Here is a 26,925-nt window from a genome sequence, read left to right as displayed (position 1 = left end):
TTTAACAACAGGCTTATGCTGCCCCTTACAATCACTTGTTCCTTTGGGTAAGCATGGACCTCAGTCCATAAATTATTCCTATTGCTTTGGCACAGTGCTCCTGCCTCTGAGTAAGCCACAATTCTAACACTCTCTTTTCAGAATGAGCCATTTGTAAACGGTGCACAGCAGTATTGGTATTAGATTTCAACCACTGCAGCAAAATAAGCTCAGCAGGTAGAGGCAGACATGAGTCCAAATTCCCTTTCAGTCCCTAAAACAGAACTGATTATCCCTGGATCTTGGGTCTTCTGACGATATTCAGCACTCAGTGAGGCCAGTGGATGATAAAGGTGCAACAAGCAGAGGTTATGTAACATATACTATTGAAGAGATGGATTAGCCAGACAGTTTCATAGAGCCAGCTGTATAAATGTAGTTATATCCAGTGCAATCTACTTTTCTAAATTTGTATTAAGAATTCTTATAAGAAATAATGTGTTTGCCCATATTTTGCTACGATGTCAAATACATTATTTGACAAATTCTTTTTTAATTTAATTTTAATTTTTTTCAGACTGTTCAGCTAGCTCTAATAATGAAACTGCCTTATTCTGTCTTCACTTCATTTAATTCACTTCCCATTTCAGGAAAAAAAAAATCAAGACTAAACATCTACCAAATGTTATTCCGCTCCAACTGAATGTGACGGATGGTCTGAGGAGCACATAAAAATTAAACAAAAAGTGCATTGTTCCCTTCCAGATTTTTCAGCTGCTGTAAATCAGCATAGCTTCACTGATGCCAAGTTGCAGAGATGTACATCACTTGAGAATCTTGCCCTTCATCTTCAGAGATATTTTCCCTACAATATAGGTTCTCTGCCTTTTCAGGCTTATGAAAACTCCAGCCCACTTTCCTGACGTGCTCTGTATATCACCATAAATTATCTCCATTTTGGTTAAGTTCTTTACTGCTCCTAACCTGAGCAAAGATTCTGTAGAGAAGAAACAGATGTGACTGGTCAGCCACTCTGTCCCAGCCTCTGTCTGGCTGAGATCCAGGCACTGTAATTACTGAGTGTTTCAGTTTCTGATTTGTGAAACATATCCTTAGCAAAGAGGGATACCGACAGACTTTGTCCACCTCTGCTTGTCAGTTGATCAGATTCCATGATGCTAGAAAACCTAGAAAAAACAGAGTATCAGAATTAATTAGTTTTAATTTAATTATAATGCAGTCTTGAAGGCACTATCATTTTCCAAGCAATTTGATCCTTCTAGACCCTTTATCTCCTCTCCCTGAAATCCAGAGGAGCCCACCTGTGTATCCTCTTAGTATTCTCTTCCTACCCCATGGGAAACTGCAAGTCTGAGAAGTTAACAGAGCTAAACCCCAACACTGAAAGGCTCCTAAATCATCTTGCTTCAGCTAGTCAGCATCACACAGGCAGAAAGGTACCTGCATCCCAGACTCAGGAACACGTTTGGATCACCAGTCCACTTCTTCGTGTGTCCAAAGGAGCTGGGAGGGATCCAGCTCTTAATCATTCATTCCTGAAATGCTGCCTCCAGAATCCTTGCCCTCACTTGCTGTAGCACTATTGGTTGTTTGTATTCCTTCGTCTTTCCCTGTCTCCCTCCCCATGATCCTTTTCTGTCATTCCTCTACCCTGTCTTCAACCTCAGCCCGTCCCAAAACAGACTAATGAAAGCTTTGTTTTCATTATATAAGCCCAGTGTATAATCAAATACATTTAAAAAATAACAAAACCGTGGAACTGACAGGACATGTGTCTACCATCACTCCATATCCAAACACTGAGGTTTGAGCTTGGCTCAGGCATCTCTGAAAATGCCAAATTGCAGATTTCCACAAACACAGAGAAATGGCTCCATAGCTGCTGTAAACAGAATAAAGGTGCATTGTTTAAAGTTGCCTAGCAAACACACACAGTAAATCACAGAATGCTTTGAGAAGAAAGTTGCAGACTTCAGCCTGACACTTATGCACATGTTTAACATTAAGTAAGTGAGAGTCCCACCTTCAAACAGGACACTCACAAGCTTAAAGTGAAGTAGCAGCCCAAGTACTTGAAGGACAGATGTCTCAGTCTTGTAGGGTCTTCTTGTATTGAAAACTAATCTACACTTAGACCTTACGTGTCTCTGTAATAATTCAAAACAGACAGACTTTTTTTTCAATTATTTTTGAGGATAACATTAAAAACACATTAAGCTCCCCTGTAACTGAATTCAACTGATTTGCTTAAATCTACTAAAGCAAGTGAAAACGGAACTGAACCTAAGGGATAATCCAGTCTAGGTTATAAGGATTTCTCACAGACGCTTTCAAAGGTCAGCTTTATACAGTGAGCACTCAGTCCTGCTCCAGGGTGCCTGGCCACACACAAAACAAATGCCAACAAACATCCTGTCCTGAGGATCTGATAGAGTTGGACAACACAACACAGACCCCAGAAAGCCCTTCTCAGATGTCTTCACACCACAGTGAATGTAGCACTTAGTTTAGGCATTAACAGAAGCCTAGATGTCACATTCCCACCTGCAGAGGTGTCTGGCGTATGCTGAGCTCTGGCTTGGTGCAGCTACATTGCCCATGGCAAGTGAGTTGGCAAGCTTGTAGCTAGCCAGATCATGTCTTCATTGCAGGAGAAGATTGAACTGTAGACATGTCAGGATGAGAAAAGGCAATACAAAAGAAATGAATGGTGGTGATGGGGGGTGTGGGGAGGGGAAATGAGTAGAAAATAAGGAAGCAAATTAATGGAGCATAGAAGAAGTTTAAAACATCAGCTTTCTTAATTAGCATAATTCTATTTGGGGTGTCACTTTTTGTTTGGGTTCTTTTTTCTCTTCTTTTAATGTTGTTACATCTAACTTTGTTTCCATAACAACCTTCTATATGGTAATAAAACACTTCTGCATTGTTCATTCCTGAAAATGCTAACATGTTTTTTACAGAAGGAAGGGGACAGCAAGAAGCACAACTCTTATTTCACAATAAGCAAAAATCTCCCACTGGGTCTCTGTTCATGATAATATACTATGGGAAAAAAAGGACTAAACACATATCACTAGCAGTATAATAAATAGCATGTGCAAAATGTACAGTATAGTAAATACACTACAGGGACTACTTACAGAGTCTCTTCCAGTCCATAACCATCATCAACCGTCTTCTGTGGTTTGGCACATCAAATATTTGCTATGTACTTCACCATTTCAAAAGCACTGCAAATCCTTGGCTGGACACCAAACAAATGCTGTACATTATTTTGTCAATTGTTGTCTTGTATATTCAACATCTGACCTTACCTCCCCCTACAGTTCAGTGTGTAGAAACACCAGTAAAATGCATGATGTTTATTTCCAGTGGCTTTTATTATTAAATGAGTCTTTCACACTTAGGAAGCAAATGATTTCTCTTTAAGGGGAAGTCCCAAAGGAACTCTATACCATAAGGACTTTGGAATTATATTTGAGAATCACTTCTGTTAAAGAACTGTTTTGCAAGTAGTGTAAGCACATACAGCTCCATTATCTGCAGAATAATATAGTAGTTTCTGCACTGTGCTGGAGGGCAGATGCTCCAGCTGACACCTGAGTGCAACACAGCTCACACCTCACCCCTCCCAGAGGGATGAGAGGAGAATCAGGAGAAAAAGGTAAAACTCATGGGTAGTGATAAGGGCAACTTACTGAGACAGCAAAAGAGGAGGAAAGTAACAGCAATACTTATAAAAGAACATACAAAGCAGGTGCTGCACAATGCAATTTGCCCACCCCCAGAGCCCATCCCTGAGCAGAATTCCTCCTCTATAGTCAACCCCTTTTACATACTAAGCATGATATCATATGGTATGGAATACCTCTTTGGCTAGTTGTGTTCAGCTGTCCTGGCTCCTGTTCCTTCCCAGCTTCTTGTGAAAATTAACTCTATCCTAGTGTTGTGGTTTTGTGTGGCATGTTCTGGTGGAGGAGCGGGGGCTGCAGGGTGGTTTCTGCAAGAAGCAGCTAGAAGCTTTCCCAAGGCTGGACAGAGTAAATACCAGCTGGGTTCAAGGCTGGACCTACCACTGACCAAGGGCCAAGCCAAGCAGTGACAGTCCTAGTACATCTGTGAACATAATTAAGAGAAAATAAAAAGGCAAGCAGCTGCTTTTTGCCACCAGAGAAGGGAGTGAGATGTAAGACACTGTGCAGGCACCAAGGTTGGTGATGAAGGGTGGTGAGGGGATATGGAGGAATGCCCCTCAACCCCCCCAAGAAGGAAGACAACTCATGAGGAACTGACCAAAAACCCCATTCCCTACCCCCCACTGTGCCACCCTGGTGGGGAGAGAAATAAGTCTGCAAAGACTTAAGTCTGCAAAGAAGGGAGCGGTGTGGGAGGTGTTTTAAGATCTGGTTTTACTTATCATTCTCCTATTCTGGTCTCACTGCATGTGCAGTGTAGTGTAATAAATTAGGTAGCTTTTTTTTCCTGTGTTGAGCTGGTTTTGCCCATGATGCTAATTGCAGAAAGATCTCTCCCTGTTCTTGACTACTAAGCCTCTCAATATCTATCTTATTTTCTGTCCAGCTGAAAAGGGAAGTTATAGAGTGACTTTGATGGTCATCTGGCCTCCAGCCACAGTCAAATCACCACACCTAGCTGAAAAATTGGTATTATTCACCCCTTATTCTACACCACCTATGTCATGCCCAGATCCTATACTTCGCAATTAATCAACACCACTTTTCCTGTCTTTAACATATATACATATACAAGATGGTACATATACAGATATGTACTCTAAAACGTCTGTTGAGTTCATTTAATCCATGACTTTGGGCTCTATATATTATTACAGCCTTTCAGGGCAGGAGACATGGTGTATGCTGCTGGATGGTTTCACGCTGCATCCAGAGCTTGTGGCTGGTATATGTGGCACAGCCCATGCCTAACGAGTCTGCTGGTTGCAGATGCTGATTTTGAGGAAGTTGCTGGGCACCAGTTGCTGAAGTCAGTTCTAATTCTGCCATTGCTGCACTTTCCTCAGTTTCATCAAAGTTCATCCTTCATTAATCTGGGTGATTCTTACTGTAAGACGATTGATATAGCATATAGCAGTTGCAGTAGTGATGACATACAATGGCAGGGTTGTTTTGCAATTAACATAATGCAATTTAATTTATGGGCTATTTTCATCCAAAATCAAATGGCCTTGAGGTACACACTCAACTTCCCCATCCTTCTGCATCACCCACCAGTTGCACCCAGGTCCTTGAGCAAAATTAGTCCAATGGATGGCTTTGTCTTTGTCTGAAGCACAGTTAACCCAGACTGTCTTCTCCGGTATGTTTTTTATGTGCACTACAGGGACTTTATCTCCTTCTACAACATGTGTAAGTTTGATTGGGCAGGGCCAGGTCAATTAGTAGACCTCCTTGTGTTAACTAATCAGGTGGCCTTTTCTAGATGTGTATCCCAATGTTTGAGGGTCCCACCACTCATTGCTCTCAGTGTGGACTTTAGCAGTCTATTGCATTGTTAGGAAAAGTGATGCACCCACTTGATGCTATGGTCTTTGGCCCAGGTGCCTATGAAGGTGTTTCAGAAATGAGTCGCATTGTCTGACACAATTCTTTCTAGAGTTCCATGTTGCCACAAGACTTGTTTTTCAAGGCCCAGGATAGTGTTCCAGGCAGTGGCATGGGATACAGGACATCAAGATATAAATAATTCATCCTTATGTTGCCACTCTAGATCTACCTGAGCTACTTCAATCTTAGCAGCTTGGTCCACTTGCTTGTTGGTCTAGTCTTCTTCAGTAGCCCAACTCTTGGGTACATAAGCATCTACATTATGCACTATTACAAAAAGTTTCTCTAGCCAGACTGCGATATCTTCCTACAATAGGACAATCCAGATAGGTTTGCCTCTGGACAGCCAATAGCTGTGTTTCCATTGCTGTAACCACCCCCACAGTGCATTTGTCACCATTCATGTGTCAGTATAGAGGTAATACATCAGACATTTTTCTCTTTCAGCAACGTCTAAAGCTGGCTTGGATGGCTTTCACGTCTGCAAATTGGTTGAATTCACCTTCTTCACCAGTTTCTGCAATCTGTTGTGTAGGACTCCATACAGCAGCTGTACACCTCTGATGCTTCCCACAACACAACAGGATCCATCAGTGAATAGAGCATATTTCTTCTCATTTTCTGGTAGTTTATTGTATGGTGGGGATTCTTCAGTGTATGTCACCTGCTCTTCTGGCAACATTCTGAAATCCTTGCCTTCTGGCCAGTCTGTGACCACTTCCAGAATTCCTGGGTGAGTGGGGTCTCCTATTCAAGCCCACTGTGTGATCAGTGCAACCCACTTACTCCACGTAGCATCAGTTGCATGATGTGTAGAGGGGACCTTCTTTTTTAACATCCAGCCCAGCACTGGCAGTCAGTGTGACAGGAGCCTCCAAAGCAGCTCAAACCCCTTCATACACTGCCAATATCTCTTTCTCAGTTGGAGTGTAGCGGGCCTCAGACTCTCTGTATCCCAAAGTCCAAAACCCCAGGGGATCAACTTTGAGGGTCCCCTGGTGGTTTCTGCCAGAGAATCCAGGTAGAGCCATTCTCCCCAGATGCAGTATACAGCACGGTTTACATCTTGTCCTGCATGATTTCCTGTTTAATTTGTTCGAACGTTTGTCATTGCTCAGGGCCTCATCTGAATTGTACTCCTCCATAGGAGTGTGCAAAGGATGGAGGGAGTCTCTAGGCTAGTCACAATGGAGTGCTTTTGCCACTCATTCCCAGTTAGGGAATTACATCGGTGTCCACTACAGCCTCTTGTGGATCTGACGTGCAAGACCATCAAATCCACACAGTTCAATAAACTCCAAAGTGCCTTTCCATTGCCTGGTTGGAGGCAAGGCTCCCTCTAATCTTTCTCATCATCTTCATTACTCCTAGAAAAAACTACTAAAAAGTTTCCTCAAGAGGATCATAAGTACGATCAGGTTTTCCACTTGGTCTGGGAAACTGCTCACCGGAAACTGGAATGGCATTTTTCCTGGAAGAATCCCCTTTTGTGATTGTTTTTTCCTTGCAACCCAAGTACGTGTGCCTCTTGGACAAGGTAGATTTTCCATCCCACTTCCTCATGGTCACTTCCTCTGTGTTCACATAAGTAAAAACCCACAGGTTGTTTCATGGTGTGTACCTTCTATATCCTTTCTCTAGAGCAGAGTAACACCTGCTCCTAATAGGTGAGATACTAGTCTGTACTGGTGGAGAATAGGACATACTGTTTTGAAGTTAGTGGACCTTCTGCAACAGTTTCTCCACAAGGATGAAGAAAGACTTTCTTTGCCAGAGTCCACCAGCCGCTTTAGCCACTTTCTCACTCCTGCCTGGCTCAGACTCATCAAAGGAATCAGCACCATTATAAATTACACAATACTATATCTTATCCCAGAATGAGTAGAGGAATAATGAAAAAAAAATGAAAGGAGTCCAGATGAATGGAAATACAGAAGCAAAAGAATGAGGTCCTGCTTGTATATGGACCTGAAATGAGGGTGCTAACAAGGTTTCAAAGTAGAAGAGTGATTGACAGCTTACTGAGTACAATCTGGATGCCAGAAATAATCCATCATGAACAGGAACCAGATACTGACATGATGCCTAGTGGCCCTGGCTCTGATCACTAACAGGTGATTAGAAAACCTAGTGATTCTGTGAAAATGTACTGAACAGTGATAGTAATTCCATCCACATGTCCATTTCTTATGAGCACATTTGACATTGTCTTACCTGCTTTATAAGACATCTTCTGCTGGCCGGGTTTCAAGCTGGAATCTGCAACAAGAATACTTGATGGTACAAGCAAATCCCAAACTTTGCAATCCATACTTCTTTTTAAGTAAATTTTATGTAAATAATAAGAAGTATTCACAGAAACATAAGCAGGTGGTACAAAGGAGCATGTTTGAAATGAAAAAATACAGTCCAGGTTTTATACTGAAAAATAATATCAGGAAGCCAAAACACACAGAGTATGCACAAGGATGATACAAAAACTATTATTATTGCTATTATGTGCCAGTCATAGTGTCCCTAAAAAACCTTGTCAGTTCTCATGGATTTGCGTTCCTATGGAAACCGCTTTTATTAAGTACTGCTTTAAAAAAAAAAAAAAGAAAGAAAAAAAAGAGTTGTGTAGCATATTCCAGTTCCTCTTAGGTCACTGGGGCTTCTTTCTGAGACACATTACATGTAGCAATAACAAACACTTAGGATTTTGCACTCTCTCACGAAAGAGGACACATCTCAGTATGACATTAGCAAAACCTTTAACTTAGCATCCTGAAATGGTATCAGTGAAGAATACATGCTCTAAAACATCTAGCTGTCTGTTTTTGTACTCAGTTCCAATGTTTCATGGGAAAGTGCATCCATAGCTACTGCATTTCTGGAGCATTTAAACTATCCCTACCCTATTTAAATTATCCCTATCCTAACTAACATTGAAATGTAAAGTGTCCCCTTCCACTCTCCTCAGACTGTATTTAGATCTGCAGAAACAACTGCATATTTGTTGAAAAAGCTACTTGTAGAAGTACGACCAAGTCTATTTACAGACTGAAGCATATTCACCAAGGACTGACCCCAAGTCTTGGTTTCAGTTATTTAACTCAAGGAAAGTAGCAGTTCTATCAGTTTTTTGCTAGTTGACTGATCACAAATGCAATCTTGCAAATGCTAAAGTGATCAGTTTGAGGATGGATGTTAAGTCTAGACATATCTTTCAGGAGGCTGGTTTTTTCTGTGCCAGCAGCTAAGCTTTCATCTCCAAAAAGTATGTGGATGTCCAGGGTTCAGTGTTGCAAGGATAAGATACAAACTCAGAATGAAGTATTACCTGATAGCGCAATGAGTGACTGAAAAAAAAAAGCCCAAATCATAGCTTTTGAGAAGTAGAACTTGAAAGTCACATCAAACCATGTTAGCACTGAAACCTAAATATGGTCCATGTCTAATGAACACTAATGAGCATTGTCTGCTATTTCATCTACAATTAAATATGTCTTAAGCATGTTAGAGTGATTTCCACATTCTCTTAAGAATGACTTCTTGTTTCAGTGGCTCAATATGTTTCTAACAATTCAGCATTACTCTCAGTAAGAACATAGCCCTCAACCACTTACTAGCTTCTCTACAGGCAATTTTCCAGAAAGACTTTTGGCTCCTCAAAAGTCTACAGTCTTAGTTAAGAAGCAGCAAATCTAACCAACAACATGAGACTGCAAAAAGTAAGAGAAAGAAAACTTTGAAGACCTCTAGAAGTTAAGGTCCAAAAAGACATCTGACTGTATACTACAGGCCACAAACTTTCATCCAGGTACTTTTGCACTGAGCCATATAATTTCTGTTTGAATAAAATATATCTTCCATAAAGGCATTTAGTCTTATTTAGAAATGTCAAAAGAGAGAGAATTCACTTCTCTCCTGGGCAGTTTGTTCCAGTGGTTTACGCCAACAACATTTCCAGAGCCTACAGAATGAAGAGATTCCAATCCTCATCCATGCAGACATAGATTCATTAAAGTCAACAGACCTCAGTCATCACTAATTTAAGCCAAAACCTTTAAGTTCCATTGACTGACTTTATTTTTAATATCACAGAAGGGCTTTTTTTTTTTCAAGCCAAGAACCCCCCAAGATACTTACTTTTTGACAGGGAAGAGGAAGATTTGTAGCAATTTATCACACTGCACTGACTCTATTAGATAAGGACTGAAGAGGTTTGGATGTACAGACAGTATGGTAAATGTAGATCTTCAAAAAATAACCCAAAAAGACATGGCCATATCTCACTGGCAAGCAAACTCATGATGTGTCGGGTATAACTTGGAAAGAAAATCAAAGAAGATTGTTAAAGATCAGAATGATCTAGCTATGAAGTCTATCGTGGAACAGAGAACACAGTGGATGGCTATTCTCATTCCAGTATCATCCCTTTCCTCTATTTTGAAAAACCTCTTCCAGTCAACACACTTATCTAGGTGAACTGTCTCTTCAATTGCTTGCAAAAAAGTTGTTGCTTCCATCGGAGAAATGGATTTATTGACACAGGGTCATCATAATCACAGTCAGCTGTAAGCATTAGGCAACAATGCAGAGGTATTGCTACTTCAAGCACCTCCTAACACAGAAACTGCTACTGTCATAGTCAACTTCAGTTTGTATTTCCCAGCTGGCCTTCTGAAAACAAATGGAAACGGCCCTGCTTACCTGTAGAGAAGTCCAGAGTAACAGCCCTTCCCATTAGCAAAAAGCTCCACTTCAGCTGAGACGGGAAAGACTTGAAGTTTGAATGGTACTTGCAGGATTTATGAATGGGAGCACAAGGAAGCAAAGGCTCTTGAGCAAGAGCAGGTGGAATGAAGAGGACTGTGAGGAAAATTAATCTAAAAAACTATGTAGCAGGTAATGTCATCTTCATCTAAGCTAGTCATATCAGCCTGTAAAGTATCCTACTGTAGGCTACAACAGTTTTCATATTAAATTACATACAACAGGGAACAAGCCCTTTGAGGTCTTTCTGGAGCAGGCATGGAACAACACTTCTAGGGTGTACTATGTTTGGGTTCATGGAGAAAATCAACAGGGAGACCAGTATTTCAAATACAGGCCTCACCCTGTCTACCAAGGAAGAAGTATTGTTGAGCTTTTGTTCTGGCACCTCATAAAAGTGTTCTTCTGGGAATAGGCTTGGGGCGAGCAACTTTTAACACCTTAGCTGCCACTCTACTGAGTACTTCTCACCAAATTTTCACAGAAACCCTTCCACTAGCTAAATATACTTTCCCATTCTTCTCTAAGGGAAAAACCTTTAAAAGTTTCATATCAGGACTGGCCTTTGTCTACACTTTGGCATTAAGAAGAATAAGAAGACTATCTTGACGTTGAATGTAAAATCGGTACTTGGAGCTCTAGAAATTTCCTTGCCGTTTTGCCTTTTGACACAAGATGGCAGCAAGAAATTCATTTCCAGCACTTGCTCTCATTAACTCAGCATTACCTGGCAGTAAATGTTAAGTATGTGGTCTTATTGCAACTAATTGATGGTAGTGTCCACAAACACTCCTACCCTCACACTGTTGTCCTGTCAAGCATGACCCTGAACTCTGCTGTTAGCTCTAGTCATAATGACCAAGTACCTATTGCATTGGGTACACAAAAAAAATACTTCTGTGGCAAATGCAGAGGACAAAGGTGTGCTAAGCACAGCCCTTCCAATGGCCATGAGGAGTACAAAACTCATTAATTAAGTCTTGCTCTGTTATGTAACCTTTTCTTCCTATTTGTTTCAGTTTTTCCAGCACTTTTATTCTTTCCCAATGTGATATTTTTCCTTTCTCATAGTTTTAGATTTTATGAACTGCAGTCTTTAGTTTCCAAAACAAAATCCTTCTTTTTTCATTTCCTCCACCTATGATGTTCGAGTATTCATCCAGTACAAAGTACAAACTCCAGAGCTCTTCAAGGAAGACTTTGCAAGTCCCTAAATGTTCTTCATGTGAAGGACTTTCTGCCCTTTAAATTCAAATGATGAAAACTGGAGTTTTGTCATTACAGGGAAACTTTATCTAACTTTACCCTATTTGTAAGTAAATAGAGGAAAAATTCAGATCTTTAGTCTACATCTCCAAAGTTAATTAGTATTTGTGGAACATTCACATTTTTTGCTGATAAATTATAACTTCTCCAAGGATTCCTAGACAAAAGCAGTGCTCTAAAACTAAAGATTATGAACCAACCTTGCCTCCTGCAACCTACAACAGACTCAGATACTGTATGGATCAAAGGGGAACACATGATAGACACAGACCATCATGCTTTATATCCAGCTCATACCCTCAGAGCTGGTACACTTCTGGAGCAACACTCATGTTGCAAGTAAGCCAGAGCTGCAATGACATCACTGCACCTAATGTTGATGTAACACAACTAAACCACACTGAGTAAAAACATCTAAGAAACTGTAATAAAGGTGCTCATATATACATGTATTTTTATCCATCCAACTCCTATGTGGATTAAACTTCCTGAGAGAGAACACAGATTTTAATTATACAGTCCTTAAAGTGACTTTATGTCAGTCTGCTTTAACGTATATTTCCATTCTCTTTTTTTTAAAAGGCAGACTGGTAGCAATTGATATTTTTAAGTGTCTTCTTAAAAAAAAAAAAAAACTCTTCAGGTCAGTCCAATAATGCACATTTAATGCTTTAACATCTCAGAACAAATGTGTTCTGCCTCATAGTAGCCAGACATTGCACTTGACATTACAAGGACACAGCTATTATAACATCTTGTTTGGGATACATGCAGTATACAAGTATACAGAAAATTTGGCCCTCCAACTAATGCTTGTTGCTGTGTTTCCCCTCAGGAATACACATCTGTCTTCCAAAAAAACCATCTCACAAGATAAATGAATATTCTCTTTGTTAAAAACTCTCATACTCTCTGTTTAAGAGGAACAATTTCCAGCTAGTAATTAATCTGCAGTATGGTTCAAGGACAGAATTATTTACTTACAATCTTGGAATACCAGAGATTGAAAACACATTTTCATCAGGATGCTAACAATAATGAGAGGGGTGGTGAGGTCTGAAAAACTCAGGTGAAATTCTTAAAATAGCCACCAAAAAATGTGTTTGACTATTTTCCCTCATTAACTTTGAAGTTTTCATCGGGCTTCAGTGCATCTGTCTCACCCGAAATAAACCTCCAATGACCCCAAAGATTACCTTTTTGTTGTTGCTGGATGCAGTCCCAATGTTCCCATTAATACTAAGAAAAGGTGCAGCATCACATTATGTGTTTAGATAGAAATCTGTTCTTTTTGTCAGGAATATTCTTTCCAGAATAGCATTTTAGAGATCCTGCACTTGCTCTTTTCTATTCAGTACGTTCCAAAGAGCTTCTCATTTGACGTGCATCTGAATAGTTGAAGACTGGAATGCACTTTTAACTTTTTCAGACAGTAGCTCCTATTTTAAGAACATTTGGTTTTATCTGCTATATACAATGCTTACTTCGGAAAGCAAATATTGCAGGAGCAAAAATCCACTCAGCAGTCTAATTACAGCAAACAAATACCCAGGGCCAAGAATTCATGTCCGTATTGCCTTCCTGGCAGGATAGGCAGATGTTGTCATGACCTTAAACCTTCACACCTTCTTCTGGTAAACTACAGGCAAAATATTGAAACACCAGATGTCATTCTTATTTGTCATGATGGGAGACAAATCCTTGCAGTTCCAGTAAATTGCTGCCTAATTCTGGGGACAGATTTTTGACAAGCCTCCCAAAGCTGCAGCCCGTACCAGGAGAAGCACAGAGCTGCTACACGGATGCTTCACCTGGGATAACAGTCTATTTTCCACTGATGCATCACAAAGAAGGGAGTCTGAAGGGAAGAATCAGAGGCAAGAGAAGTTCAGCCAGTATCACATCTGCTTGGAGAGCAGAAGTCTGTGTCAGACCTTTCTACATTCCCAACCACTTCTGCACTTGGTACAAAGCTCTCCTCCACTGAAGTGCAGAGATTTAAATTGGAACAGGATGAAGCTATACATTACATAATCTATAAGCTCAGCCAAATAATGTTTAACTTGATAGTCGCTTTCCCTTCACACATTTTTAAAGCAAATTCACTTTGAATATGCTCAAATATTGTTTATATCTGTTTTCCATGAACACTCAAGCAATCATCTGGTACAAATACCATACAAGTGAGCTTCTGAACTGATGCACAAGTATTCACAGGTATTTTAAAACTGCGTGATGAACAACAGTGCCAGGCACTCAAAAGCTTATCCAATTTGGTAGCAGAAATTGTGTTCATAGTGTACTGAAATTAACTAATTCAATTTAAACTCCAGTTTCAGTTTTATCTGAGTCAATATTGCCAGGGAAATTAACAATATCAATCAATTTTAGAGTAATTTTCTGATTATAAAATAATCGTTGAATCTAAATAATGTATTATTCAAACTAACCGCTTTGTTCTTACAACATACTGATGTGAAGTGAGAAACTGGATTTATCAAATAAATTATTAATTACAAAATTACTTATTCTATTCTACCAATACATACCAAACAAACACACTCAGTTGCTAGAATTACGGCTTGAGAAGAAAACTTTTCTGACCTTAGCTTCTAGTTTCCACAAAATCGCTTCATCAGCATAATTTTACATGTGAAAGAAAATAAACATGATCTGAAGAAACCACTTAACCTAACAATACATCTTCAAACAAAAACAATAAAGGCAGCTTACAAAAATCCAAGTGATATGACACCACAGAAATAATAGGTTGCTCTGGACAGAAAAGGTTATTATAAATTTTTGAAGGAGTAGATATTTATTACAGAGTAACACTGTAGGCACAATATTTTTGAAAACTGATATGAAATGTCGCATGAACATAGGAGATGAATTTGGATTGCAGTCTGAGAATGAGACTTTAAAAACTCCTGACACAAAGAATCTTATAATATTAACTCTTTGAATTCTGTTTGTCCTGTTCAAGTACAACTAGTTAACCAAATTTATCAGTACAGATGATCCGAAACAGAGCTGATATAACACTGTTTTGCTGAAAACTGAAATTTCAACCAATTCAATAAATAGTGAGTATGGAAACAAGCATTATTTTTCAAACGATAAGAGATACCTAAAAATTGATGGTATTTTAAACAGGAGTGAGCCCTTATTTATTTGGTGCCTCACAAATCCAGTTCATTTAATTTTGCCTAGACCGTTTTATAGTCAATGGATATAAAGGCTGTTCAAAATCAAATAAAGACTGAGTTGCAAGCACAAAAAGTGTAACACAAAGATGAAACAGGTGCTGGTTTCAGAAAATTCAAATAGTTCCTATCAGGATTCTTGACACTGAGATAATAATTGAAGAAACTATTATGACCATGGAATGATTCAGAAACATTTCATATATTCCTTCAAACTCCACCTCTTAAGAGTCCTTTGGTTTCTAAAAAGAAATGTCATTTAAATAAAATAATTAAATTTCTAGCTTTTACAACTGTGAAACAAGCTTCACAACATGAGGAGAACATGCTTTAAAGAACCAGAATGCAAGTAAAATTAAATAATACATTGTTAGGAGAAACACACTTGTATTTATACTCAGACTAATTTGATTCATGATTTTTAACGTCTGTTACCCAGGTTTCTTTCAACTAACTGAGCAACTTTCATTTCATATAATATCCTATCATTAATAAAATACAGTATTTCTTGAAACACAGTATTTAACAAAAAGTAGACCACATACTAGACAGTGGCTTTATTTTCAGTATAGTATGAAGGGTTGTCTTATTAAACCTTATTTGAGGAAGACGTGATACAGAAAAAATTAGTCAACAGAGACCACTGTCTAATTTCCAAGTGCATCTGCACTGAGTTATTAATGCAACTACTGTGGATATTTTTTTATGCATCAGAAAAGATTCATTAAAATTATGAGCTGAAAAAATTACTATGTAATATGGCATCTGTGCGTAATTGTATTTATATTAACAGCCCTATCCTGTTATTCAATCCCTTACACGGTAATGCCTTACTCTACAAAAGTACCACAAAATTTACTAGATGCATTTACAAAACTGGAAAATACTCTAGCACTAATGAATTCAGTGACAGTTTATCCAGAAGTTTAAATGGAACCAGGGAAAGTAAGATTTACGAAAATTACCAATAGATAGATACTTCTGTGTTAAATATTTTTAGTACTGCAGTTTCCTTGAGAACTTTACTAAAATCTGAAACTTTGCTGCTTCTAGGGAAGAAATACAATGTCAGCTCCATCTTATCTGAGGTTACTAAATCAAATAAGAGTAGAGAAGCAAATAAATAAACCAATAAATAAATAAATGATGAAGTATCTCAAGCCACCTAATATCAAGGAAAATCCAGAGGTTGTTCTGACAAATATTTAAATCTAAAAATTTCAAGTTACATTTTAAAAATAAGTGGTTCAAATACTAGGCTGGAAGGAACAGAAAGTAAGCAACAAAAAACATTAGATGAAGCAAATGCAATTAAAATACATTGTAAACCAGCCAAAATTATAAAGCCCTAATTGAATGAGCACAGGAAAGATATTGTGAGAGGCAGACAACTTACTTCGTTTTGTACAAAGTATTCCCTTGGCTTGTCAGTGTGTAAAAGAGTCCTATTCACTAGATAAGGAATTGTGTTATAGTTGAACTGTGTTAACCACCAGATGAAAAATCTAATCCAGGAAGCTGAAGACACTTGGAAACCACATTAGTAAAATGAGAAGAAAAATTTTAAAATGTTTTAGAATAATGATACTCAACAAAACAAACAAAAATGCCAACAAAAAAACCCCACCAAAAATAAAACCCAAGGATTCATGTAGAAAACATAAAAATTACATATTTTTCTGTCAAAAGCAAATTCTTCACTAAGAACTAGTGGAAAATTATCTAGATATTATAGCTATAAGAGAAATATCCAACTGTGTTGAAAGAAGTCATTGCCAATGGCTCATTTTCAAACTACAAGAATATGCTTGAGAATGTCTCAGCACAGTTGAAGTCATTCATATATTGGTGGAACGAGAAATAGTCCTAAAACCTGAGCAAGGCACAGAAGTGGAAGATTCTGCAAGCAATTCAAAAGAAAAGATTCAAAGTTAAGTGTGATAAAGGCGGGGGGGGAAGGAATGAAATAATTTAGATGAAATTATAAAGTGCCAAGTTCTGCATTAGAAAAGAAACTCACATATACAGTATCAAAAAGGTAAGGCTGAAAAAGAAAGGACTGGGTAAGTTGGATCACAGACTGAATATGAGTCAACTGCAGGCAAAGGTTTCAAAACAGAATAATATAATTCTGTGTTTATTAAAAAGAAAGCTCTACATAAAACATGGAAGGAAATTATCCCACTCTACTAATGACTGGTAAAGCCTTGGCTACATCTATTTTTGTGTCTCAATTTTAAGCAAGATGTGGTAAACTGAAAAGAGCCCTGAGAAGAACAAAGAACAAAGAACAAGGGGAAATTTATAAAATGTGACCGATCAGGAAAAAACAGAAGACTGAAAACAGAATGATAAACATCAGCCAATGTTGACTTTAAAAATTTTGAAGTCATCACTTATCCCGTTTCCATCAAAGGATGGCAAGAAGTAATCGACTTCATGTGTGACAGAAGACTTGGATTAGATGTTAGGAAAAGCCTTTCCAGCTGTTAGAAAAGGGACACATGCCCCCCTTTAAGGTGGGTGCAAGAAGGCTGGTAGGGGAAGTAACCACAGCATTACTGTTACAAAACAAATATTTCCAACTGAAAATGACATAAAATAAAATAAAAGCAATGTCCTATTGGCTATGAAATGAAAAGTGGGAAATGCTTTTAACAAGGGACATCTGTGGAGAGCTTCAGATGATAGCTTTGCACTAGTGGGTGATTCCTTCCCATCACAACAGTAAGTTCCACAACAGACTATGCCTCTACATCAGGGAGGTACCCTACTAGGGTTTTAGTTCTCTCTTACCCTCTGCTGTGACTATGGTTACACATAGCAATCTTCCTCCTCTCCTTCCACTACGCAGACAATCCAGGTTTATGGTTGTCGCTTAACAATCAAATGCATCGGACAGGAAGATAACAGGAATGGCAGAAAACATGCCAAAACGTGCCAAATTAGGCATAAGGATATTAAATCTGTAACCCTGCAGCTGCATGAGAAATATTTATTTGCCTCCATCTTGGTATTCTGGCCCAGCAGATCTGTTTGGATTAGTAAATAGTCTGGTTAAAATGAGCTGTTTTTCTTAGTAGCTGATTTTAAAGTTTCCTCTTGTGAGGAAATTTTCTTGTTGTTTTGCAGATAAAAATCAAATATATTTTGAAAGGGCTGTCTACATCCATGGGGGCAGAATAATATTTTGACAGAGGAAATGCCAATGTTTCTCTGCTTCATTCTCAGCCAAAGTCACTCACCAAGGTATGGGAGGTGGTGGGGGAAGGTCAGGCCTTTGGATTTACGTGCATTTTGTCTAAGTTTCTTCCTGACTTGAGAAGGTTATTTGGGAACTCTTGGCTTCAATGAACACAGATATTATCTATGATTCTCTTTGGGTAATTAGTTTGCTTAGTGCTCTTACAAATGTGGAAAACCTTTTTTCTGTTGTTTTTTTTTTTTTTTTTTTTAAAGAGATAATGCTTGACAATCTGACGAGTACTCATCTCTTTTTAATCTCCTGCTCTGGGCTATAGTCACTGCCAAAGAGTTTTAATGCGCACACCGCAGTGTAGGATGCTCTTTGGGTGACAGCATCTGGCTACTCCAGTCCAGAGTCTCCTCAGAAGGCATTATCCAGTCTATGCACAGCAAGAAGTATCATCACGAAGTGACTCATCTTCTACACTGGAGCTATGGATAAGACTGATTTTCATTTTGCTGCTCCACACTTAGACTGTAGAGCATGGTGTTGGGCAGCTGTTCCTTGGCCTCAAACCAGAGGTGCCCCAGGGTGGCACCTGGCTAGTTCTCCTGACACATAACAGGACGGGACTGCCCAAACTGCTGGACTATAAAAGCCTTACTCAAAACCTCGGCTGCCAGCACACAGTTCCACCCTAGTACATTAGAGAGGATGAGAGGGGTTTTGTCAAATGCCTCAGCAGATGCTGCCAGATGTCCTCAGATGCCTTGCCAGAGTTTACCCTGCAGCTGTTGGGCTGTTGCAGCTTCTTCTCTAACCTGTTCCCAATGTGGTGCAGTTACATCCCACCCATCTCTTGGAGCAGCTTCTCCAGTTCCAGCCAAAGCAGAAGCTTTGAGTAACAGACAGTAAAACTTTGGGCATCAAAGTTCAAGACAGGCACGACAGCAACAGGCAAAACAGACTGACAAATTCTTAAAGCATTCCACCTAAGTGCAGGAAATTACTATAAAAAAGCACCGAAGCACTGCATCAGCAAAAGGTTCAGAGATAAAATAAACACTGTAAACATAATACAGCCTTTCATAGTGGGAGAAAGTCTGAGGGAGGAGGAACAGTACAGCCTTTGCTGTTTTGACTGGCATCACTGCTTGTCTCGCTCTGACAGGTTGCCAGGTTAAGGTTTTGTTTTGAATCAGTCATTTCCCTTTGAACAGTGGCAACTGTTACCATTGTTACCCTGTTACACTGAATATAAAACAAAATCTCCACCAGCAGCTTTCCTACCATATGTTTATTCTAGGAGGCAGCAGGCATCTAGGATTTGGTACCAATCACACTGCGGAAACATTTACAGGACCCGTGTCAATAAAATAATTACCTCAATCACAGTAATATCATACAAAAGAAGACACTGAATTCACAGCTGTTGAGCACAAGGTCTAACCTAAGAAATGGAATCATGTCAGGAATTTTTCTCTTTAATTGTAAAGTTATTATTTCCAGAATCATCCTGCTAAAGCATAAAGCATACACTTGAAGTATTAGCCCTGAAACGCTGTTAAGCATGTTTTAACTGCAAAATTATTTAACAATTTGCTTGAATCACCTTCTGCTTTGTCTCCACAATAAATGTAGCCACATCCTGGTGAAGTCAGTTTCACATAGAAAAGGGGTATGAGGGGCTTGCAACAGGATATCTTAAGTGTTTTATATTAGCACAGCTTTAATTATGAAGACAGTTTTAATGTCTCTGAAACTGTCAGGATTTCTTAATTACTTAGGGAAAACATTTTACAGTGAGGTGATATGACTCCTATTTATTTATAATGCAATGTTTTCTTCCTAGTCCTTTAGATACGAAGAACTAGATACACTGAAAGCAATAAAATCTCTCTTTATAAGAATACCATTACAGTCTAATCAGATTATTACTACATTGCTTTGTAGTTCAATAAATAACGACTGCTCCCTTTTTTTCTAAATTCCTAAACAAATGGCAAAGTACCAGTGAGCTCTCATTCGTAAACAAATTTACTTAAATATTTGGTAAGATAGCTAGAAGTTACTAGAACTGGTTGAGAATACACTACCCATATGGTCTCCTGGACTTAAAAAAGCTGAAGTCTGATGTAATGTTACAGGCATCAGATGATAGTTTATTAATAACAGCTTGTATTTTTGAAAGAACCTAGAAGAGTTAGACTCCCAAATCCAACTGCCCTTTAAAGGGAAATTCTTGCTAAATCCCATAGGTTCTTTTGAAATCCCAGGCATCACTAAAAAGTAGGAGAGAAGAAAGATACATCATTTTGACTTTAAAAGGAATCTACTGTCAATAATGCCAGCTGCTTAATATTGAATGAATGAGTTCCATTTTTTTATGAATGAGAACGTGTGGTCCTCTCCAATCCTGTAATTTAGTTAATCATGTTCACCTTCTTATAGGTAAAATAGACTCATATCAAATACTGTGGTTTGTTTATTTACTATTCTATAGGTAATTAGATAATCACCTTTGGCTTGTTTAGATGCATTAACAGGAATTGTGAAGAAAGAAGAGCTCTTAGAAGATAGGGCAAGAAAGACAAGGATGGGGGAGTTGAGCCTTTCATGAGATACAGATGTAGGGTATCATTATAGAAATTAATTTAGAGGAAAAAAATCCAAAGGTCTAATCGGCAAAATTCATTGTTATGGCAATGAATCCACCCCAATAGGGTTTACCTGTCCTTGTTTTAACAAGCCATTAGTCATTTCTCAGTACCAAGTGATTTCTCCATGTTACCTTCAGTGTTTCAGCTGGAGGGAAATAGCTATGAAGAAAAAATACTAGGAAAACAGATTAGAAAATAAATTGAAAGACTGTGTCAAAAAGGTGCCAGTCTCCACTTTCAATGGAAAACAATATGAGACAGGAACGCTTTTTTCCCATTTCCCTCTCCTCCCCTCTATCTATTTGCTTTCAAACACCCAGAGTACATCAGGAAAAGCACCACAGAAAAAAATACGACGAGGTAAGAGAGGAAGAACACGTAATGGATGTTAAGATATGCACAGAAAAACACACAAGTGAAAAACACATATTCAAGGTTTTTGAGTTGTTTTCTTTTAATGACTTGTGCTGAAGACTAACAAGCTTTTCATTACATCACATTATGTGTAATTAAAGTGTGTTACATTTGCAGATTCTGAACAACTGATGTGGTGAAGCAAGTTGTTGGAAAATACTTATAAAGACATTTGGACTGAAGTATTTTTATCTTTTCACTTAATAATGTTCAGTTAAATAAAATCTGACAGCTTCCTTATTAAAACTATGATGTGGGACATCCTGCCTCAAGAACTCCTCAAATGTAAAATAAACAGTACGTAAAGAGGACACACTTTGCTCTCTCTACAAAATGTTCCCATCTTTTGGCTGAAAGAAGGAAGTTGTATAAAGTTAGCTACATGACCCAATAATCAAGGGAAGGAATTGGAAAATAACCCTGCCAATTGAAACTGCAGGAGCCTTTTTGGCCAATGTAGTGTCAACACAGTGTCACTTCAGCCAATCAAGTGGGCTATTGGAACAACAACAACAACAGAAAAGGTAGAGTTGTTTAAAGTGCCCATTAATAGATAGGGCCAAATTTTCCAAAGGCAGAAACCCTTTTCAAGCAGACAAAAGAATCGGCATGAATCATATACCTGCATTTGCCAAAATGCCACAAACAAATCTCTGAAGGAAAATGGATGGGAAGGAAAACAAAAAACAAACCAGTGGAAACTATCCAGTCCCTACTTTTTTATGAAAAGAAATACAACAAGAATTAGATATTTGCCAGTGTTCTGGAGGTCAAAACTTCCAAATACACAAGAAGTGAAAACCTGTGCAAATGTCATCCATGATACAATCACTCAGCTTGGATCTGCACTGGCAATTTGCACATAGAGGAATCTAATCTCTGTGTTCAGTGTTAACAGCTGCATGTGCAAATATGAGCAAAAGTTTTTGTATGAACAAACCAAACATTAAAGACAAAGGGTCAAAAGTGATCATAAAGTACCAAGATCTTCTATTGCACAATTCCTCTAAAAACTGATGACCAGGTGGAAGCACTGAGAGGAAAGCAAGATAGATTAAAGCCAGTGACCCTTCTTGCAACTACTTAACTGGAGCGCTGTCATCCAAACATTCAAGATAGTAGGGATGGTAAAGTCTTTGGAGACTTGCCTAGATTTAGGGGATGAAGCTAACTGTCTTTAATCTTTAATTTCAAAGTTATTCCTACTTTGATGGACCCCTATACCTTCCCAAGCCCTTTAAATTAAATGGAAAATTGTTGACTAAGTCAGAAGACATCTGGCAGACTTAATGGAATGCACTGATGGTGTTCAATGACATCTGCTCCACAGAGAAGCATTACCTAGCTATGTTCTGAATAAGCCAGCTGTTCAGTCAGCTGGAATGAGCAGTCAGAGGTGTCTGAAGAAATCAGAAATACAACAAATACATATTGCCCTCAGATGTATCAAAAATGGCCTTTCCTGGCAAAAAGCCAGGAATCCAAAGAAAAAGGATTGCCAGCTGAAGATTGTATGTCTCTCCAAAAGTATTTCTGTAGGGACATTTCTTTGGATCAGGATGATGGGAAGGAGAAGATTTGTCAGGATACAGTCTACATCCACATGCTTTCTGAGAAGTGGCAGCCAAAATGGCTTTGTGGCTTGCATGAGATTTACATTGAATAACTCTGCTGCCAAATCAAGATTCTTGACATTGTACACTCTACAGGGGCTTTTTCTTGAACTGGAGGGAATCAGTTGTTTACATCCTTTTATGGTAACTGGTAATACTTCTACAAATAATTTAACCTCTTGACTCACATAAATAAATAAAAATCACTATTATGATTCAGGCCTGACAAATACTCTAAATAAAATAATCTAATAAAATAAATATAGAAGGAAGCATTAGGAGAAAATGGGCATTTAAATGGCCTCTACATGACTGAGGGACTGATTTTATAAGGTTCAAACTGGCATAACCATTCAGAAGAGCTGTAAACTAAACTCTCAAGGAAGAGGACCAGAAGGGAGTCATGTTCAATTGTCCAAACCTTATTTTGTTACACAGGCAAGAGAAGAGCATTTTAAAGGGTTCACAGAATCACAAGGTTGGAAAAGACCTTTGAAGATCATCAAGTCCAACCAATCCCATCCTAAGCTAAACCATATCCCTAAGTATGTCATCTACCCTATTTTTAAACACATCCAGGGATGGTGACTCAGCCCCCTCCCTGGGCAGCCTGTTCCAGGCCCCAACAACTCTTTCAGTAATTTTTTTTTTTCTAATATCCAATCTAAACCTGCCCTGGCACAGCTTTGTGCCATTTCCCCTTATCCTATCTCCTGTCACCTGGCTGAAGAAACCATTGCCCACCTGTCTACAACCTCCCCTCAGGTAGTTGCAGGTGGTGATAAGGTCTCCCCTCAGCCTCCTCTTCTCCAGGCTAAACATCCCCAGCTCCCTCAGCCATTCCTCATACGATTTGCCCTCCAGCCCCTTCATCAGCCTGGTTGCCCTTCTCTGGACTCGCTCAAGGACCTCAATGTCCTTCTTATGGTGAGGAACCCAGAACTGGACACAGCACTCAAGGTTCAATAAAACCAAACAACAAAAAAACCCCATAAACAACCCTTCCACCCATCCCCCTCCCAAAGAAAACAGCAGAAGCAGCGAAGAAAAAATATAAGCAGAGAATATAGGAGTAGTCATGGAGACAGTTTAGTTACTGAAAAGATTATATGTGATCAAGTTGAAGTGGGTGAGGTAACAGAAAGGCAATCTAGCTATTTGGAAATCAATGAAAGGTGGCAAGGTTACAAACCAGAGGAAGTGAAACCAATAGAGAGAGACATGAAATCAGATAGTAGAGCCATAACAAGACATGGTGAAATATTGGTCATGACTGGAATATGGATATTGAAATACATGATACTTTTCTAAGAGATAGAATTAAAATCAGGAGTAGAATAGTGCCATGGCTTAATAAAGACCACTTCTGCAAGTAAAAATTTGCAATAACATAGAAAAAACTGAAGCTTTTAAGGTCAAAATCAATTTGAATAAAAAGTGCAGTAAAATGGACTAGGGTCAGAAATTTGCCATTGCCTCACATGGGTCATATTTGAACCTGGAGTACCTCATTAATATTTTTTTGGAGAGAAAATGGCTATCAGAAATTGTATCGTTGTGTGGACACATAAATTTCCCAAACAAAAAAAATTTCTACCAAATATGGTAGGGCACATTTATTCCTGAATGTGATAGCCAACATATTTCTTCACCAAGTGTACTGTGACTAATAAATACTATTATAAAAAAAAGTTCTGGTCAGCTGGAAATGGCAGATCAAGCAAAAGACCTGGGCATAAAACTTAATCACAAGATTACTATGAGTCATCAGTATAATGATAAAGGGCAAAGTGATACTAGACCGCAGCAAAAGCAAACTACTTCAACTAGAAACAGGCACATATTAATATTATACTAGGTAACAATAAACTGCAGACAGTGCTCTATGTTTTGTTGTGTGCAAAGATGAACTCAGACCATAACAGGTAGAAAGGACTAGTCATCCCTCTAGAGAACTCCACGTCTGCTTTGGGAAGAGACACAAAAATGGGAGGACAAACCAAATGTGTTTGCTCTTGATGAATTGTGCTAGCATGAGGTAAGAACTGAAGAAGTAAACTGAGTATCATGTTGGGAAGGAGAATAAAGTGGCCTGAATTATTTTAGGAAAGAAAAAATAACAAGTTTTCTTACAATCAGCTACACAAAGTCTTGAAACTGCTTCCTGAAAGAAGTGCAGGAATAAAAGTTAATTCATTGGCTAATGATGAAGGATAATGAGGTTAGGAGTGGGATTATATGGTGCAGTTCAGTCTCAGTGCAGAAGATGGAAAATCCAGTAAAACTCTTCCCTTCTTCAATGTCCACATATAATCATTAAACATACCTGGGCTGCAGTTGTTCATCAATAGATATCAAACAACTCAGGACAATTAATGTAAGTGAAATGCTTAGTTCTCTACATGCTGTACTAAGCTGTACTCGTTATATCTGTGTAAGACATCAAGCTTTGAGCATTCAGGCTGCTTCTCAATGTACTCATGGAAAAGTATAAGAAGTTTAGCAGATAAGTCAGAGGAAATGAACTCAACATCATTCTTCCCCATTTCGCAAGAACATGAATACATCAGTCCCCACTGCCAAGGATAGTTTTGGTCTATCTGTCTGTGTTGGGCTCATCAGGAAGCATTTTTTACTTTTTTCATCTGGCTGGGCATCTAAGACAATGTGGAGGACTCTATAAAACCAGATCCACCAAAATCAAAATACATAACCTATCTGACTAGACACTAAGCTTGTTTTAATGATTACAGCAAGTCTGCTGTGATACAAGTCCTAATATTTTGAGATGTGTTTGTATCATAATAAGCAATTTAAAGCATTTTCAAACTGGAATCATGGGTAGATTGCTTGGAGTACAGCTGTCCATCTGGGAATTTCAGATTTTGTTTATCTATTTTCACAGGAATTTTGACACATCAAATACTTGGGGTTGCAGAAAATGACAATGTGCATGTTGACTACACGCTGTCTAGGTAAACACTTGTCAAATGAGGAATACTGAAATCAAAACAAGCTTTTGTATGTGTCACTCATAAGTTACTGTCTTTCAGGCTACTGGACCAGATTTTAGTTACTGCTCCAATACTGCTCAATAAGAAAGGCAGCATTCAGAAGACTGCCAATTCTATAGCATAGGGTTGCATTTTGAAAAGCACTGTATGTGTATAAAAATAACCTTGCTATCCTAACAAAAAAATAGAACGAGCAACTGTTGAGGCCTCTTAACTGGTAGTCATCACATTAGTGTTGAGAGTAGACTAGGCTTACTGTGAAATTATTCGAGCAGTGTTTGAAAAGAGATATATTTTGGTTGGATACTGGAAAATTTAGCAGAATTTAACTTGTCCTAACTGGAGATGGGGGCTAAGAAGAAAGCCTTTAGGCAACTGTAGGATCATAGAATCATAGAATGCTTTGGGTTGGAAGGGACCTACTCTCTTTCAGCTTAAAGCTGTTGCCCCTTGTGCTAACACCACACTCCCACTTTCCTGTAGGACCCATTTAAGTATTGGTACGCTGCAATCAGGTCACCCCAGAGCCTTCTCTTTTCCAGACTGAACAAGTCCAACTCTCGCAGCCTGTTTTCAAGCTGGGTTTGGCTTAGGAATCAGAGTTCAAGTTGAGAAGAGTGAGTTCTCATGAAATACCCACCCAAACAATTGGAAATCCCTTGTGACCAGCTGTTCCCACCATCTTAGATTTACACAAGACATATTAAAGAACCAAAGAGCAATTCAAAAGCAACTAAATGCCAGAACAGTAGGAGAAGGTTTGGAGCCCAACCTGCCTGAACTTGGAAAAGCTTCACACACTCGACTTTTCAGCTTGAGCCCATCTGCAGTTTTAAGTGTGCTCGCCAATTTTAATTAGACCTTTACAAGTAAAAATAAAAATTATTTTACTACTAACTCTTGAAGTCTTATCTTAGCAGCTGGGTGAAAATATTTGCATTAAAATTCAAACCCATTTAAATGGGCTCTGCATTGCAGGCTACTCAGGTTTATGAACCCCAAGCCATTCAAATAATGCAGTAGCCCACAAACACAGCAAGCTCTAAAATCCCTCTCCTCAGCCATCCTCTCTTACTCAAGACATGCTTCAAATTCCTCTTCTGATTTCTCTTATCCTCTCAAACACTTCACGCTTCCAAAAGCCAACTAATGTAAATGGAGACCTGAAATACAGGAGAAGTGGAGAAAAAGACAACACAGTGTTGGTCTGATTCCCTTC

The sequence above is a fragment of the Gallinula chloropus genome (genome assembly GCF_964237585.1).
Source record: "Gallinula chloropus genome assembly, chromosome: 14".
NCBI lineage: Eukaryota > Metazoa > Chordata > Aves > Gruiformes > Rallidae > Gallinula > Gallinula chloropus.
The sequence above is the reverse complement of the archived record's forward strand: the minus strand, read 5'-3'. Positions refer to the sequence as shown.